Genomic DNA, 15293 nt, shown 5'->3' on the forward strand with positions numbered 1-15293 from the left:
TTACTTTCAGGTCAAAGTGAACAAAGAGAAACCACGTTTCTGCCAGAAAAAAAATCACATTTTTAGTATGAAGATCTAAATATGGATTTCCTCTGAGATCTCTGAAGCACATGATATTTGGCTATTTCCACTTCTGAGACTTTAGCCTCTTTTATTCAGGAAGTGGCTCTTAAGCAAGCAGCAACATGTTAAAGCAACCAAAAAGGAGCTTTTCACAGCTTTCTAATTAAACAAGTTGATTCTGATAAGTCACAAGACTCCCATTGCTGTTAGTTATTTTTTTTCAGAATGCAAAAAGATTTACCACAGTCTTTCCAGATCAGCCTCACCGACTTATTCTCAACATTCGAGCATCGGCAAAACAGAAAGGCTTGCAGTGTGTGCTGATTATTACAACTCAAGCTCAATAAGTGTTAAAGCCACAGCTGTATTGTTGAACCTTTGGTTAAAATGTGTCTCAGTGAACACAATGCAAACATGTCACTGTATGACGAAATCCCATCTCAGTACAGTCAGCTTAGTTTGCAACATCAAGGGTTAATATTTATATTTATTGATAAAGTTACCCTACAAACAAACATATATTAAGTTGAAACCGTATATTTACATACACTGCCTATCCTGTATGACTAAATGCCTCCAGAATGAGAACATTATGTTGCTCAAAGTCAGATTTTTAGAATTGCCTTTAAAATCTCTGACCTGAGTCAAATGTTTTGTGTATCTTTTGCACAAATCCCCACAATTCCTTCAAAACACTGACTATAACAAATTTACTGACATCTCATCGTCCACTTCAAACCATTTGGACCCAAGACTTAGTTTGTCTTTCAGAGGTTGCATAATTATTTCTACATAATGTTCTTTCCTCGTGATGTCATTTATTTTGTAAGTGCAACACTCCCTCAAACAAACCCCACTGCCACTCTTTTACTTCACAGTTGTAATGGTACTCTAAGGCCTCTTTTCCCTCAAAATGTGATGATGATCTGACACTGGGACTAATCAATTAAGGAAAGGTTTGGATCCCAGGACAAGGTGGTGAAGGCTGGAACCAGCAGCTCAAGAGGACCTGATATGGAAAGTGTGCATATGAAACATAACCTCTGTCAGTCCTGTATGTTGGGAAATGCCAAAAATGGTGCCATATATGTGTTGTTCAACAGAATTTGTGTCTAAAGATCAACAAGGAATTTCCACAATTGGGACAAATTTACTCATGATTTGTTTGTGCTGATAAGGGCTGAAGTTTGAAAGATTTTTTTTTTTTGCTGTTTACCTGAAGTCTTGTCTACAAAACCTTCCATCCATACATAAAGAAGATATCCACTAACACACACCACAGTGGCCTTGATACCCATATTTCACATCTCTGTCCACTTAAAAAAAAGGTTTCCTTGCTGGACAATCCCATGATGTTAATGTCACGCAAGGAAGCTGGAAGATGTTGCCTTAAAACACATCCAAAGATGCTCCACCATCCAGCAAAATTGTTGTCAGGAAATTACAAAGCCATGACATCATTTGGGCTTTTGCAACATAGCAATTTTAGTGTCAAAAACCAAGCAGACTTTGTAGAAAGCTTAGCAAATAGAAACAAGTTTTGGTGATTCTGACATAAAACAGGAAAGGATTAATCTGCTTTTATTGTCTTATCTCTTAGAGAGAGTGAGAGGTTTTACTAATTCCTCATGTATATTTTTTAATGTTAGAATATAAAGCTATATTACTTTGCTGTTTATTTAAATATTAACATACATTTCTGGTAACCATTTAAATGTGAAATTGTTTATTTTTAATGTAAAAGAGGAAGTTAGTCGTGGACGTGACACGACTAACATAAAACAGGAAAATGTACATATGTGGCATTTTGGCTTCTTACAAAAGCATAAAAGCATTCAGATCAATCAATTGTAATTTTGAAAGTTAATCATGTAGGATTTTTTTCATACAGATGTTGCAGGCCTGTAGCTATAAATAATGGACGACTGAATAAAGACGTACTGAAAGTTTTTTTTGTGTGACATTTTCTGCGCCTCTCCTGAGCGTCACACTAAGACCTTGGTAGGGTTAAGACATTTACCTGACTTGAATGGCATGTTCCCTTGTCTTTTCCTATTTTAAAGACTTTTATAATCAAACAGTTTTATTTATTATAAAACTTTGTTGCATAACAAAATAATGCAACAGAACACAGAACAATCAAGCAAATCGGAAACACACACGGAGATACAGCTTTCAGTTTTAATGCTCCACTAATCTGGAACCAACTTCCAGAAAACTGAAAAAGAAAATGCTGAAACAATAAGTTCTTTTAAATCAAGACTAAAAATCCTTTTGTTCAGAGCTGCCTTCAATGAATTACAACTGCAACATCAAAAAGTGTTGTCTGTTTTTCAACTTGCCGTTATTTTTCCTTACTTTGCCACTGCAATGTAATATTTTTAATTATTTGTTGCTGTATTGTCAATTTAATCATGTAACGCACTCTGAATTGTCTAATTGCGGTAAATGTGCTATACAACAAAAATAGCCATGGCTGCAATTTAAATATGTGTTGGTGTAAACATATTTTACAGTTGACTTGGCTTGCCAACTGCAAAATATGTTAACAAAAACAGAGAGTTGGCTTGCTGTATTGTGCTTTGATTTAAATTTTGTCAGGATGTGAGCAGAAATGCTACTAAGAACCAGAGAAAGTGGTCATCATCCCATGACTGTCTGTGAACTGAATGTTCTCATTTCCACTTGCATTATGTTTAAGAGGAAGAATTTCTTGCTTTGACTTAAACACATAAAATGAAAAATGTATGAGATCAAGTCCTTCCATCTACAACTACGTCCTACAATAATTCATCATAACGTTGTGGAAGTTTTAATACAGAAATAGATTTCAGTGAAGCAAGACTTCCTCATCATTCAAACAGAAAGCTAGCATATAAAAAGATCCCTAAATCACATCACCCACTGACAAATTGTTCAGTAGTCCTGTTGAGTTTTTCTTTATCTTTTTTCAACGTAATCAAAAATCCAAAACAGGATTCATGTGGCCTCAGAGATAACTCAGTTCGTGGACAGAGTCAGCTGGTTGCTGCATAAACACAGATCTGATCTTTCTTCTGAAATTCAAGTTGCTATGGTCAGGAAGAGGGAAAAGGTTAAAAAGCCAAATGTGCTGTTTGATGCTGGGCAATGCACAGTGAGAGTGGTGTCCCAAAACACATAACAAATATAATACTTTATGAATGTTCATACATTTATGCAACATAGCAAACAGTGATGCTGGACTGTAGTGTGAAGAACTCTGAACTTCGCTGAGGTGAACTGGTCCCTGTCATCCGTTGTTTCAATACTGGGAAGGCCCCAGCACCAAGCAAGTTTTCCAGTCAGTCTATGATGGTGTGTGCAGTGATGGAGTGCAGTTGGCAAACCTCTATCTTTGGTTAAATGACAGTTTCTCAATTAGCTGATCCACTTTAGGTACTTTCTCCAACCCAAAGTCACAGAGTGTAGCCAGTCCAAATAATGCTGAGTCATAGTGGTCAACCGACTTCTGGCTTTTGGGTCCTCTGGTGAAAACTTGAACACACCGCACAAATCTAGCTGCTCTCACCCAGAAGCTTTTGGAGATAACTCAAACCTCTCCATTTTACATATAACAAATTATTTCTTCCAATAAAAGTAGTTTTACACACTAGCTGTATGCTGCTGCGTGTCAAATAAAAATTTTTACAAACATACAGCCTGTGCTACACGTAAAGAAAAGTTGTAAATAATCCATCACTAACCAGGAAGTACTAACTCTGAGACTTCTGGTTTCCAGATTTTCGAAATTAAACTGAATAAACAATGCACAATCCTCTAAAAAACAGTGTCGCATTGAACGAAAACGTCAAAGGCTCTTTAGGAGCCATAACAGCTATTATTAGCTGGTCAAAACAATTTTTCTGGCATTCTAGAACTACAGTAATAATCTAGACACTTTGCACTGCATGAGATGTGTTGCAACCCATGCTGCATAAAGCTATTCAGTAGGTTCCAGTTTGACATCTTAATACATTTTTTAAAATCAGTCTAGCTGTTGCTGTGGTTAAGTCAAAACCTCCGTTTGACTTGCTGAACAATGACTGTTCTCCCAGAAGCCTCTGCAGACTCAACCAAACTCTAATCTTTTGTCCATCAAAGATGGTAGACCTGGCCCAAGAACAAGGCCTGAACAATCCTTGTGGGCTGTGGTTGCATTAGTTATTTGTTTGTATCATATGCTATGGTACACTGTCTATTTTGAAGCAAAGCTCTGCAAGACCGACTCTCTGAACACCCAAAATGCTGAGTGTTAAAACTGACCCGGTTAGCTCAGCAGTCTCATAGCAAAAGGTAACTGATCATCTTTGTAGGCGGCTTCAAAATTTTAGGTTTCTCTTGTTTTTTGTCTTCCGTCTTGTTAATCTCCTCTACTATAATAAAATAAGTCAAAAATCCAAAGTAAACAATTAAAATGCTACTTTTCAATCAATCAATCAATCAAATTTTATTTGTATAGCACATTTCAGCAGCAAGGCATTTCAAAGTGCTTTACATCATTACAAACACAGAAGCCCAATGCAACATAGAATCAACAACCAAAACACAGCATTAAGTCAAGTTCCATCATTAAATTTGTAATTGATCACATTTCAAATACAATTCTAAACAGGTGGGTTTTTAGTCAAGATTTAAAAGAAGTCAGTGTTTCAGCTGTTTTACAGTTTTCTGGAAGTTTGTTCCAAATTTGTGGTGCATAGATGCTGAAAGCTGCTTCTCCTCGTTTGGTTCTGGTTCTGGGGATGCAGAGCAGACCAGAACCGGAAGACCTGAGAGGTCTGGAAGGTTGATACAATAAAAGCAGATCTCTAATGTATTGTGGTGCTAAGCCGTTCAGTGATTTGTAAACTAACAGTATTTTAAAATCTATTCTTTGAGCTACAGGGAGCCAGTGGAGGGACTTTAAAACTGGTGTTATGTGCTCTATCTTCCTGGTTTTAGTGAGAACTTTTCTGTCTTTAAGTAGTCTTAATTGATAAGTCCTTGTCTTTTTATTTTTAGTTTGAGCTCATCAGTAACAAATAAACATTGAGTAATAGGTTGTTGGTGTGATTTTTCTCTTTAAAGTCATTACTGACATGGGGATAACATTATTTGAGTCACAAAAAAAATCCTTTTTGCACACAGCGGCAAAAGTGGAAATCATTTTTATGTTTGTGTGCACAAACTTGGCCAGTAAAACTGATTCTAACTTTATTATACATTGAAAAGAGCTTATGCCCATTACACTGCATAGGTATGATAAATTAATCAGTCATTCCTTCAACATTTTACCATCTTGATGTTTCCTATTTCATCTTGTTAGATTTAAGTCTGACTTATTTGGTACATTTAAAAGCAATAAATGTGACACCAAAAGATTTACTACCAAGGCAGATAACATAAAACACAATAAATGAGCAGAATATAATAAATCTGAAAATCACAATACAGAAACTTAACTCTATGTTTCCAATTGCGCTTGAATCTTAAGGGGATCTTAAGCAGAGGCTTAGAAGTCTGCTCTGCTGTGTGCCTGTGCCAAGGTTGTTGACAAGATTTGTGGCAGCTACTGAAAAATCTCAGCAACCTTAATTTTTAAATTTTGTGCCATGACATCGAAGAGAAACTGACTTGCCGACCGAAGTGCTCTGAGAGGCGTGTTCATGTTAAAACATCCAGCTACGTATGATGGGGTTCGACAATTTAAAGCTTTAAATTGCAGTATTAAAACTATTTAGATGAATCCAGAAGTGGACAGAAGAAGAAGCCAGCTAAGAGACAAGACTGAAGCAATATGATCACAACAAAAGCAAAACATACAGAATTAATTTAGACCAACATTAAGATGTGTAAAGTCTGAAAGACACAAAATAAAAGCACTAATAACTTCTTGTCTTGTTAGTAGGAATATAAAATTTAACCTCACATTGGTAATGTTACCGATTTTATGAAAGCATTTATCTGCTTCTCTAATTTGAAGGAGGTCTCAAAAACAAACCTCCCAACAGCAAAACAACAAGGAGTCAGAGGACAAAATGTGGCGGAAATGTTCCTCAGAAGAGAAGATTTACGAGTGATGTGACTTTAATTTACCCTCTTCTCTAACCCAACAAACTGGGCCACAATTTTGACCAAATGCTGTTTAAAATGCTCAGCCTGTGTACCCTCATACAGCACTAAGACTGAACAAACAGCTTGAGTTGTGTTTTGTGTCGCCAACATGAAGGTAGTTTAACTACAGCAAATGATACATAAAAGACATGGGTATTCTGAGTATGCATTATGTTAACCTCGAGCTGCAAAATGTTTTATTTTTATATTTATGTAAAAAAATAATGGATGAATAACTTTTTGTGGCTAAATATCTGTTTTCCCTCAGCATGTTTAATTATTTTTTCATTTACTATCGTTGGATAAGCTCAGTGAAATGCATAAGCTCAGAATCTCATGCACATCAGAGGGAAACCTGCACAGCTGCAAGGTGAAAGGAAAGTTGATGTCATACCTCCCACTCAACAGTCACTCTGTCTGAGGAGATTCCAGGATCTAACCTCCACATTACATGCAATTCTTGTGGCATTACACCTTCTCTTAAAGGGATCAGTTTCAAAGTCTTGAGGTCAGCTTTCTTTATGGTCAGCCGGTAAAGTGAAATTAACAACTCTGTTGGGTTTTACTAGTTTCCAGAAACAGTAGAGTAGGAATTAACACAATTGCTTGTGTTAACAGTAAAAGTTGCCTCTGTTTTCTATTCTAAGCTCCTGCTGTTTATGTAGGGGTGGAGAAGGAAGGTGTGGTTTTACATAAGAAACTGTGTCACAGCTTCCCCAATTTCGATTTTTTTTTTACTTCAGTTTTTAACATCTTGAGTGGCTGACCAAAGTGTTTATTTTTGTAAATCAAACTTCATCTCCCTTAAAGCTTTATTGTGTCATCAACAATCCTTTTTCCTCTTCTTTTTTTCTTTCTCATTTCTGAACCATATATTTTTTCAACTCCATAAAACAGCTAAAAATTGGTGAAGGAAGAAAGCCAGAGACTACCTATTGAAATGTGTTGTTAGTTCCTCTCTGCAGTCACAGCTGCAACCACAGGGTGGTGAGATAAAAATGGATTGCAAACAATGCATGTGTGTGTGTGTGCACTACACCCTGATGCACTTACGTTTCTTCCTCCCGTCTTTGCACCCACACTTTGTAAGTGGGTTAAAACTTCCAGTCAACATCAGAATTAGTGCTGCCTGGTGACTTCTGTACTTGAAATGTCACTGGCAGATAATTTGGTTGGGGATATGATATGCTGCACAAAGATGACGCACTTGTAAAATTTGTGCAAAAGATCAGCAAAAGATTATCTGCTAAAGTTAGGAAAGTAGACTTCTCATAATGAATTGTTGTTTTGTATTGGATATGTGTGTTTGTCAACTGCTTCAGACTTTGGATATCCACTAACAGATTCATAAGATGGTCAAATGAATTAACGAACAGTCAAATCAAGCTTTTGTAAAGATTCTAATCTTATAATTCAGGAAGATGAAGAACACAAAATAGAGTTTTGGAGAAAGATGAGTCAACGTTTATCAATTGTTTGATAAACAGTGAATCAATCATTCACAAGGCTACTGCTCAATCCATTTAGGTATCTAAAGATGTTGGTGATGACTTGCAGAAGTTCCAACATAGCAACAGAAAAAGGAAGGGCATTTAAGTGCCATTTTACGCGGCATGGTGTTAGTGCAAGATGGGTTCCTTCGAATATTACAGGAACTACTGATGTACTGATATTTAATGTGCCATAGGAAATGAATAAAGAGGGAGTGACATTGCCTCTAGTGTGTTGAGCCCTTGATGAGAAAATGTCTCCACAGTTTGTGAGCTACAAGCATGGTTTTTTAAAAACAGTTGACTAGAAGGCAAAGAATTCAAAACGTTGAGGTATGCTTTGAGATCACTGTTCTGTTTAAATGCTCAAAGTCCGTGCTTTGGGTTCCTTACACACATCACAATATTTTCTCCCGGGATTTTCTAATTCTTGAATGAATCCACCTTGCCACTCGACTGGGGCTGGGCAATAACTTGATTTTATTTATTAATCAAATTAGCTGTTTATGAAGATTTAATTTTTATCATTGCACTCATTGGGGTTTGGTAGTTCAGACTGATGTCAGCCCACCCGGGGCCTACCATCTTGCTTAAAACGCATATTTTAGGTCTTATGTTTACTCGGACTTTGAATTTAGGTCATCTCTCAGGAGAGATGATTAATTATTTGGAAAATATTTTCTGCCATTCATAACTTTCTTTAGAAAAAGAAAGGAAGAAAAAGAAAACTAATATCCGATTTGGTGTAAAGCAATCTGAGATTTTACGTTTAAGCCATATCGTGCAGCCTTACCCTCCACATTGTGGGAAGTTAATAGTCTTGGAATTTACCCCTTCAATATTTAATAACTGCCTAACAGTGGAAACTGAAACTGCAGTGGCTGCTGCCATAAGTCTTGCTGTACGTTTTCTTTTGCTGTCAGTTAAGGGTTTCTGACCACTTGCCTTCTCAGGAATCTGGTGGCAGTCATTGAGGGCTTCCTGTCTCTACCACTCCGGGTTGTGCAGCCACTGTCCCATCCACACCCCTCACTGCGTCTCTACGAATGTTAAGTGACTTTTTGCATGTTTATCTTGGTGTGCATGGTCTTTGAGCTCTAGTCTCTTGACTTTGCCATACTTCTAATGTGCAAATGTCTCAACAGTCCAGGTTTTTTGTGGGTTCTGTCTATAGCAGAGCCAACTCAGTCAATAAAGCTGTTGAATGGTTGCATCAGGCGACATACCACATTTGCATATGTGTGCTTTGATTAAGAATGAAAAACTTTTGAGACTACAGTCATCACTGAAAGTAGAATTTAGTGATGAATTTGGATTAAATCCTGACTTTACTAGTTTTATCTCACTATTTATTGCAAATGTGAATGATTCTGAATTTTACTCAGACATGTACTTTGCAGTCAGGGTTGAATGTTTTAGTCACAACTCTATGCCTTGAACAATTTATGCTGTTATGGAGGCACAAGCGAGTTGAACCCTGTACTTGCAATAAACGAGCTAGTGAGTGTATTTTCAAAAGAGCTGTGTTAACACTTTTCTGAGTGTTAACACTCAGGCAAATAAAACTGATGGGGTGGTGATGGCATATGAGGTTGCATGTGACATAGGTGGCTTCTGGCTCTAAAAATACAATGTCCCAAGTGAAACAAATCATAAAAGAGCTTGCATTACTTGAAGATTAAAAGCAAAGTTTACTTTGAGTTAAAGACACTTGATGAATAAAATTGTTAACTCAGAAAACAGTTTTGACTCGGCTTATCTTCATTTTTGCCGCTAGAGGAGTTAAATGACAGTGAGACTTCAGTGGGACTGTGCGTAGTGTTTCAGATCATTGTCAGAACAACCTCTTTTACACTTCCCCTTTCTCCTTCCTGTCTGCTCTCTTTAGATCACTCCGTCTTTGCACACTGTGGCACTCTCAAGTTTTCTTTATACACCCCTCTGACTGAGTATACCACCCACGAAGCTATGCCTATCAAACTTGAAAAGAATATTTTACTATAATTTTGGTTCTCAAATCTGTACAGAGCACCAGTGGGCCTCATGTTGCGTTGATTAAACCAACAAAGTCAGCTTCCACCTTCTGAGTTTCACAACCCATCTGTGTCTTCTGCTGGTGAGGCAAATAAAAAACCACTGGAGGGCAGTGTGGCCTCATGTTACACAACAGCTGTTCCTCTTTTTCATACACATCTCTCCTCTGACTTGTTTTTTTTGAGAATAGCCAAGCAGCTGAATGCATTTCACACACACACAAACACCCCACACACACACGCTCAGTGTTGCGATTTGGACTCTTTTTGGTTCCTCTCTGCAGATGACTGACAGGTTCTTAACGAGAGCAGCCTCGAGCGTTTGCCCTCCAGGCCTGTACATCAACCATCAACATACAACGCACGCACTCACGCACATGCACGCTCACTCCCATATTTATAGGTGCATACACACTCATGATCCAAACACACACATATCCACTCTCCTTGTTTTTGACTTTTTTTTTTTTGCAAACATTCACCATCCCATCTTCCAGGCTTGATCACTCAGTCCATTGCTGAGGAAATGTTTGACTGTCACTGGGAGACGATCAGGTGGCCCAGCATTGTTATGTTTCTATGAGGCAACCTGAACCAACATGGAAAAAATGCCAGCCACACCGTTCACAAAGGCTCAATACAAACAGCACCAAACAATGCGACAAAGGCCAAGCTGAAGTCCTTGTGGTCCATAGTGACGAGCTGGCATAGCCGGAGAGGTTAGATGGAAACCAAGAGCAGCACATCCCCCCTTCCTCCCACTCGTGATTCATCCCTCCTCTAACCTTTATTACCTCTCTTTTTTCTGAACAGGAGAGAAAACCCAATTAAAATACTATGTGGATGGATACGATGAAGAAAGACATACCTCCTCGGTGACATTCCTTCTACCCCCCGTGAGGTGACAGATCTGGTGCATTGAAGAGGAGGAGAAGAATGGGCAGGCTCCTACCCTGTACTGCTGCTATTAAATGTTGATGTATAATATCAAATTATAATGTACACCACACTGGGAGTAAATGTGTAAAATAAAAACCTGCTGCAGATTCCCCTCACATACATACATATACTATTTGTTTGTATGTTGCTGTAGCAGAGATTCCCACATGCCAGACAAATACCTGATACAGCAGGAGGTGGAGGATGTATCTATTTTTTACATTTCACTTACAAACACACATACACACACAATAACAGATTCAGGTCTTCCATGTGCATCACTCCCTCTACCCCCCACTTTCTCCTTCTCCGCTCTTGTTTTTCTCTCGCGCTGACCCAACATCCGGTCCTCCCAGGAGATTCTGCTTTCTGCTACCAGACCGGGCCTGAACTGCGTGCTCACACACACACACCCCGACGCACACAGAAACTCTCCACACTCCGACTGGCTTTTTCTCTCTGCGGAGACATGAACTGCCTGTCAATCCAGCAGCAGTTCAGTGCTTCCACATTGCAGGGGTCAGGGGCTCGAAATATTTGTGTGAACAGAAAAAAAACATGGGGTCAAGGAGCTGGACAAGTGTGAGGACTCCTCTATTCAGGCCCATTAAATACGTTGCTGATATTTACCTGTATGTCAGGAATGTATGCGCACACCCCCAGCAGCAGAAGGTGGAAAACAATCAACTCCAATCACAAGACAGCCACATTATAAGCATATAAACATCTCTATTAAACGTCTCTCCTGCGAAAATATCCTTAAGGGATTTCGAAAATTGCAACAGAGCTCCCATCAGTGAGAAAGTACAGAGAGACAGGAGTATTAGCAGTATCCTCACACACATACATATACAGATCTTCTTTTGGGGCTTTGAGTGGCCATTTAAAAATCTGCACGGCAGTTCACTGACCCAGCACTAACGAGGCAGTGATCCGGGCCTTTGAGGAGTATCGCCTCTTATCTAGTGAATGCACAGAGCTGGCTATCTGCTGACCGAGTTTGACCACTGCTTAAGCTGATTAGCCTGCCTTCCAGTCAAGTTACAGTAAGCAGGAATACAATGAGAAACATTTTCCACATGGGAATTTTTAAACTGTGAAATGGATGTTACCTTTTTCCAATCGGAAATGCCGGCATCAAAATCCCAAGCTCATATCAAGATGTATAAACAACAGCACACTTTTCACTTGCAATCTGTCAAGTCAGATTGGATAAATGGTCAGTGGTTGAGAGATGGCAAGGCGGGCATGTGATGGTCTAAGTGTCAGGGACTCAGAGATCCACTCGTTTAATGAGAATCTATGACCCGGACTGATAAAGGGCCTGACTGAGAGACTGTGACAAGGCCTAATGCTCACATGTACAAATGATGTGGGTGATTGGCTGAAGAGGGTGGAGGACATCTCTGTGGAAATGATACCCCGACAGGATGGGTGGCATCTCAAACAAGGGTCAATTTTACAAAAAGATGCAAAGCACGAAATATAAACTTTATAAGGAAACAACTTTGTTCAACACATTCAGAAAAATTTTTTTATCTGAAGTTTTGATGGAAAGCAAACATCTATTGGCAATTTTATTGACACAAAGTTTTTTTTAAGTTCTTTTCAGTTGTTCTTTTTCTTCTTATTTTTTTTTATGCAACATGGGGGCACTCAACAGATGTATTTTCACAAGCATATTCATATAAAACATCATTAGAAATTTTTTGGGGTTTATATCAAATGTAATGGACACAGAGACAAAAACGAAAGCGAGAAAGGTGTGGAAAAGGTTTAGAAGGAAAGGAGATAGGAGTAGAGGAGAGAAAGAAGCAAATGAAGAACACAAGTCAACACCCTTGAAGTCTCCCACTAAACCTTCAGAAAGAGAAAAAACAAAACCAAGAAACAACAACAACATATGCTTATATAATAGTAACAGTTATAACGTTTTGAAAAGTACAAGGTACATAATGCAAGAGGTATTTAGTGGCAACTGCAGCTCAACACAGCGCATCTGACAAACACCTGTGCGTGTTTATGTGTGTCAGTTTGCTTGTGTCTATAAGGTTTCTCCATAAGAATGTTCAATGTGGGTGTGGGAACCCACAGGTCTGCCCACCAGGACGTGAGGACAACCTGAGGAAGACCAGAGCCACAGACACCCAAGGGCCCTCAAGCCCCAGCTGTGAAAATGCATAAGACACAGGGGGCTGCAGCAACAAGACCACAGGCTACACCGGTAATCCGCGACACTTCAAGCAGACCTGTCCAAGGATATAGGAACCCAGACCCAAAATCACACCACCCCTCAGCAGAGACCTGGTGGGTCCTCTCAAGTAGCTACCAGGCAAGGCAGCACATGATCAAGCCCCAGACACAAAGAGCCACCAATGTCTCCCCGAAGGGGAAACTCATCTCTGGACCCAGAAGATGGTTCCCTTCATTCCTTGGTGGAGACGAGCAGACAGTCTAAACCTCCGTAGCATCAGAGCAGCCCATCAGCCCCTGTAAGGGCCATGCACCACCCGAAAGACCTGGGCCTGGACGGACTCTTTCTGATTCCATCCGGAGAAGGGGGAGAAAGAGTCCATGCAATCTAAACGAGCCAGCCAACCAGAGCAGACCCAGGTTGAAATAGTCCCAATCCCCCAGTGAGCTCTAATCTCAACTCTGAGGACTTTCCTTCAAGCCCCAAAATGGGTTCCCCGACAGGTCCACCCCGAATCAACACACAAAAATCGAACATGCGACCCCCCACACAGACGTCACAAATCTCATATCCACAAGGGGCACTGCAGGAAAGCTATAACCCCAGAAAGCTGATGAGGACACACCCGCACGGTGCAAGCTCTGCTGTCCATATCCCCCACTCCAAGGAACCCTCTGCCGTATCCTGCCCCCAATCACACAACGTGCCACAATAGCAAGGTTGAATGACATTATCCAAGCCTCATATGCAAATGCAACCGATCAGACGCCATCAAGCCAGCAACCACACAAAACCCCCTTAATCCAACACCAGGACAAGACCAGCTACCCCCACCAAGCATCTTTGGCAGGAGGTCCACACCAGGTGGTTAGCATAGCGTAGCTAGAAGAGCGGCAAGGTAACTAGCCTATGGAATTTCATAATTTTTTTAAATTACTGGACATGTTTTGGGGGGTGATTGGATTGATATGAGGGCATTTATTATAGCATTAATTTATGCAGTTTATTCTGAATTTATATCATATTTTTCTATGCAGATAAAGTGTGAGAGTTAATTTAGCCCATCAGGTGCTGAGTGTCATTTACACTGACACATTTACAAAAATGCTGGTGATGTTAATTACCTTATATAATTGTCCCCCTCCCCCTCTAAAAATAAGAATTAATTTAATGAGGAACTGGCTTCAAGCTGTGCAAATGAAGTAAAACATACCTAATAAGATTTTTGATTTGTGAAAATTGAAGGGGCATCAGATTTCCCTGGTGTGGTAATTGTTCAAAGATCTACAAATATTAAGAAACCATCCAAACAGCACACAAATGCATGCAAAACCACACTCACACACAGCCTTTGTTATTTTGAGAGCATTTGTCTCTGTACGGCAGAGAGGGGTTAAATCTGATTGAGTCGATATCACTGGAGAATAGCACATACGGTGTGCAGTCTGAGTGTGTGCACAGGTTGTGTACGTGTGTGTGTTTGTGCATGAGCAGCATGGAGCCTGGGGACTTCCTCCCTCTCCGTCTGCAGCCCTCAGTTGAAATAGAATTGAATAGTCTGAATTCTCGATGGTAAATGTTCACAAAGTCAATACGAACTGTTAAGTCTCCCCTGCATTGGGGTTAGGGGCATTACCATTTCTGAGACTTCAGGAAAACACACACATTCACACACACACCCCGTGAAGGAATACTCGCCAGACACCCCAAGAGATGCTAAAATATTTTTGAGTCCTTTGCAAAATGCTTACTGTACATCCTGCTTAAAAATTCTGTTTTAGCGTAACTCAGTGATTGAAGGCTTGTTTTCAGTTTTGTTCACTAATGTCAGAACAATGATGATGGAGGGAATGTGCCGTTTTTAAAGTGACATCAGTGCCTGAGGGACAGTGGTTATTACTGATGTAACTATGAATCAAGACTCAAGAATCTTCAAACACAAAGAAAGATGGGAATTGTATAACTTACAGACTTCCCTTATGGAATATCTGTTGTTTTTTTAGGTTTTGTAAATGTTGTCAAAATTTTAACAAAAAAAAACCCCGCACAGATTTTAGAATATTTAAAATTCAACCAAGTTTCATAGTATGCTGCAAGCCAACAAATGGATGCAACTTATATCTATAGGTCTCATTTAATGATGAGACATTACTAAAGAATGTCTCATCATTAAATAAATTATGTGATTTATAGACTGATTTAACTGAAAATATATTAGTTTTGTCTGAAAAATGAACATGGATTAATTTCAGATTTGACCTTTATAAACAAAGGTAGTTATAATTGTTAACTTACGCTATTTCATCTTTTTTGGCAGAAGTATTGTAATTTCTTAATTTTAAAGAAAGTAATTCATTCAGATCACAGAAGGTAATCAGGATCATACCTGGTCAGTATGTGGAAGGACAATGTTCTCTCCATGCATGCGTGGGTTTTCTCCAGGTACTCCGGCTTCCTCTC

Source organism: Xiphophorus hellerii, chromosome 9, assembly GCF_003331165.1.
Source record: "Xiphophorus hellerii strain 12219 chromosome 9, Xiphophorus_hellerii-4.1, whole genome shotgun sequence".
In the NCBI taxonomy this organism is placed as follows: Eukaryota; Metazoa; Chordata; class Actinopteri; order Cyprinodontiformes; family Poeciliidae; genus Xiphophorus; species Xiphophorus hellerii.